Source organism: Elephantulus edwardii, unplaced genomic scaffold, assembly GCF_000299155.1.
Source record: "Elephantulus edwardii isolate Elephantulus edwardi_28Jun2011 unplaced genomic scaffold, EleEdw1.0 scaffold00162, whole genome shotgun sequence".
Taxonomy (NCBI): Eukaryota; Metazoa; Chordata; class Mammalia; order Macroscelidea; family Macroscelididae; genus Elephantulus; species Elephantulus edwardii.
In genome coordinates this window covers 581,548-586,471 of record NW_006399912.1, presented here as the reverse complement: position 1 = coordinate 586,471, position 4,924 = coordinate 581,548, and positions in this window count along the sequence as shown.

Genomic DNA, 4,924 nt, shown 5'->3' with positions numbered 1-4,924 from the left:
TAATTTTTATTTATTTTTTTTTATTTTTTTATTTTTGTGTGAGTGTACCGTCAAATCAGATCTGACTGGTACAGGAGGAGATTGTCCCTCCTTTTCCCGGCAGAGCATCTGGTGGATTCGAACCGTGAGCCACTGGGATTGTAGTTGCAGCTCCTTGCCACTGGGCCACCAGAGCTCCCCATCTTTTGATTTCTTGACCACTGTTACCATGGATGTTGATTGTGAATCCAAGTAAAACGAAATCAGTGACAATTTCAATCTATCATGATGCTGCTTATTGGTCCAGTGGTGAGGAATTTTGTTTTCTTGGTGTTGAGGTATAATCCATATTAAAGGCTGCAGTCTTTGGTCTTCCTGCAGCAGGTGCTCCAAGTTCTCATCACTTTCTGCAAGGATGATTGTGTAATCTGCCTAGTGTAGGTTGTTGATGAGTCTCCTTCCTATCTTGATGCCAGGTGTATCCTTTTTTCCATACCTGTTCAATCTGTATGCTGAGTAAGTCGTTCCAGAAGATTGATTCTATCTGTGTGTAAATGTTTCCTTACCTTTTTATAACGTTGTTTGCTAACATGTTGAATAGCTGACCTTCCAACTCGTTGTCAGAGGCAACTAATAACCCGAGAGATTGCCTATGTTTCTCCCACAGAGCAGCTGGTGGATTCTAACTGCTTTCCTCTGGGATTGCAACACAGCTTCTTACTATTAAGACATCAGTTTTAGATCATAATTGTCTTCTGGGAACTGGCTTATATCACCCAGGACAATTTGCTCAAGATTCATTATATATCAGTTTAATTTTTTTTTTTAAAAAAAGTCTTAAATGTCTTTAAAAACAGCATAAGAGAAAACGTGTACGAATAAATCCTTCACAGGACTTCCACTTCTGGCCAAACCTGAGTAAAAGAAATTGGATTTATGCCCGTGGCCAAAACAACTTTTAAAAGTAAAAATATATTAAATTATATTCAGACAAAAAAAACAGGCCAGTGGTCCCTGATTGATGAGAAACTAATTCAGTGAGTCCTACAATCTCCCCAATTTACTGCCTAGAGAAAGTTTGTCCCCAAAGGGATCAGGGGAAACAACAGTTCCCATAAGTCATAGGAGGCTGGGGATCCGTCCAAGCACTCACAGCCATCCCCCATAGCACGCCTACCTAGATCATGTGTAAGGAAAGAGTGTCACTTACTGGTGAAAAGGAGGAACTGCAAGGACCTCTAGGTCACCTGTTTCAAATCATCATGTTGTGTTAAATTGCATTTACATTTTTAATCAGTTTGACCTGTCTTTTCTTCTAATTGAGCAGCCCTGGGAAAGATTGAGGTGAAAACAGGCGAAACCCAGGTTCTCACCCTTGTTAGAAATTATTATGTCTCCTGTGTGATTTGGAGCAACTTGCCCTATGACCTCATCCACCCCACGCAGCCTCCATAACTGATTAAGTAGGATTGGCTGGGGGGCCATATCGATAATCCTCACATTTACTCACTTCTGTCCAGTTCGTTCTGGCTCAAAGCGAACCTCTATTAGGGTTTCTGAGGCTGTAAATCAGAACGGGAAGAGATTGTCTATTTTCCTCTTGTGGAGTCATTGGTGGATTTGAACTACCAGAGATTCGTGACATTTCGGTTACCAATGCAACACTCTGCGGATCATACCAGCCTTGTTCTGGGGAAGCTCGCTCTGTGCTTGGTGCTTTGGTGGTGGTGGTGGTGTGGTACTGATTTAACTCACAGGGATTTCATGTGACAATAGAATCATGCCACAGGGTTTTTCTTGGCTATGAGAACAGATCACAAGATCTTTCTCCTGCAGAGTGGCTGGGCGGGTTTGAAGTGCCAACCTTTCCATTATCAGCCAAGTGCTTACCCAATACACTACCAGGCCTCTTTGGTGCTTTACATGAACAAAATTATTTTCTTCCCACAATGCTGGTGGTTGCTTTTGAACTTTTATTACCCTCATTTTGGAGATGAGGAAATTGACACAGAAAGGTATAGTGACTTGACCAATGTTGCTCAGCTCATAAGAGTCAGAGTCAGGATCTGAACACATGCTGTCTCACTTCGGAGCTGTAAACCACAGTCTTGCACTCCATGGTGCACAGTAAACCCTGAAGAGTTTTGAAAACATGCTCAGATTGCACTCCCAAAACGTTGGTTTAATTGGTGTGGGTGGGAGGAGGGCCAGGCAGACTATGTTTTTAAAACTTCCAAGGTGATTCTAATGGAAAGCTCAGTTTGAGAACCCTGCTCCAAGGGAGAAGGATGGGTATCTCCTCCAGTGCAATTTACTGCTTCTGGGAACCTGCTGGAGGGTTCCAATTCGATGGCACAAAACAATACCATTGAAACCCAAAAACCATGCTAATGATTTGATTCTGACTCACAGCAACCCTACTATAGGACAGGGTTGATTTCTGAAACCCAATTTCCAAGGCAGTAGTCTTTACAGAGGCAGGCTGCCACTTTGCTGTCCTATAAAGAAACTGGTGGTTTTGAACTGTTGACCTTTCAGTTACCAGCTGCATGCTTGACCACTGTACCTCCATCCAGCTCTCTAGTGTACACACCCTAAAACCCACAATTAATTCCAAATTATAGCATCTCTCCATTGGGTTTCTGAGGCTGTAAATCTTCACAGGAGACTGCCCATCTCTCTCCTGCAGAGCAACTGGTGGATTCAAACGGCTTACTTTTCAGATTCCAGAAGTATAAATCTACAGACTTAACCTTGAAATAAATTTCAAATCTCACCATTCAACAAACCTCAGTGGCACTTGCACAGTTTTGTTAATGGAAAATCACAAATTCCTACTTTTTACGAGACCAAAATAAAAATTTAAATATAGACTCTACAGTGAGCTTCGGTGGCCTGGTGGTAAGAAGCTGCGCTGCGATCCCAAAGGCATGGAGTTAGAATCCATCAACCAGCTGTTCCGTGGGAGAAGGACGGGCAATCTCCTCCTCTGTGATTTACTGCCTCTGAAAATCCATTGGAGAGTCAGCTTATGAGTCGGTTCTGACTGGATAGTACACAACAACAATCACAACAACCACCCTTAGAAATCAATGTGAGAACATAAGTGAAAAAGGAGATATAAAAAGCAATTGCTGATTTGTTTTGTTCATCTGTAGCATTTGTAATCTTGAGGCTATTAGCGCATAAACTTGCACTAAGATTCTAGCAATGTAGTCAGGAGGAACCAGTGGTTGGCAAAGACATCACGCCAGGAAAGGTGGAAGGTCAGCAAAAGACAGAAAAACCATCAACAAGATGAGGATGATAGTGATTGTAACAATGGGCCTGAGCATATCAGCTATTAGGAGGACGGTGCAGGATACGATAAGGTTGTAGGGTCACAATGAGTACTTAACAACAATTTAAGCAAAGAAGGGAGTAATCAGTTCACAGGCCTTGAGGGACGATGATGCTGAAAGCTCATCACAGAAGCCAAAGTGAAGCTGGACAGGAGAGGACTTGGGAGAGGACACTGTGGTAGAAGGATCTGTGCCTATGAGCAAAAAGACAGGGAAGGGGATTGGGTGCCAGAGGAGCTGAAAAATGCCCAGGGCTCAGATTCTTGGTGGGTGTGAGAATGAGACTGGAGGGATAAGAGCTTTTGGAGGCCTGTGAAAAACCAAGTGACGACTGAGTTTTACCCTGCACAACAGGGAGTCACTGAAGGCTTATACACATGAGCACGATGTGATCTGATTTGTGTGAGTAAAGACGTCGTCAAATGTTAACTAACAGAAGCCTTAAAAACAACGAAATATCTCAGTCACAAAAGGACAAACATTGCATAGTGCCACTGTTGTAGAATGGGACTGACATCAGCGTTGGACAAAACTGAGAAAAATTGGATAAATTATGTATACTGCACTGAAACAAATGAGGGAGAGAAGAGGTTAAAAGCAACATCTGATAGCGTATTATGATTATCACAAGAGTCCGGAATGAAGGTTGTCTTGTGGAGTGTACTCAGGGTGTGTGTGTGTGTGCGCGCACGAGGGGATTATATACCAATGAAGGAATTTTCAAAGAATAGAGCGAAATTGTGGGGGGGAGGGGTGGGCAGGGAGAAAAGTGCAACAATGAATGAATGGAAATCCAAAATCTCTGTAAATGTTCATTAAAATTAATTAAAATAAAAAAAAAACAAAACAAAGAACATCTCACACCCTGCCCTGCGCTCCTCCTCTCCCTCTGAGTTGATTTTGATCCACCATCAGTTTTCAAGGCTGTCTATCTTTATAAAGGTACATGGTTTGAATTCGCCAATTGTTCCATGTGAGAAAGATGGGCAGTCTGTGATTTACAGCCTCTGAGAACTTGGAGGGTCAGTTATGGGTTAGTTCCAACTTGATGTAATACAACAACAGGATCTTTATGGGGGAGACTGCCCATTTTTCCTCCCACAGATCAGCTGTGGAAGAATGCCCAACATATTACACAGCATACTGCCAGGGCTTAGTGGTGTAATTACCTGGTAAGAGTGTGGAGAAAGATTGCCTGGTCCAGTGGTCAAAATTTGAGGGCTGGAATCTACTTTGTTACCTAATTTCTGCCCCACTCCCCAACACACACACTCTATAAGGAACTCTAAAGAGCATAGTGCATTACATGTTGGATTTGCTAACATAAAAGTTTGGAAGATTGAATCTACCAGCTGCTCCAATGGTGAAAAATAAACAATCTCCTCCATGTAAGATTTAGAACCTCAGAAACCCAATGAAGGGTCTCCATAAGTCAGAACTGACACATGGGCACTGGGGTTCTTGTTCTGGCTCCTACCACAAATGGACAGCTCCACCCCAGGTGAGAAAAGGAACAGAAGAGAGACCTAGGGTCAGCTCAAGTGAGTATTGCATCTTATTTTACTGTCCGGGTTGCAGAACAGTTGATTGTTTTGGTAGCCTTT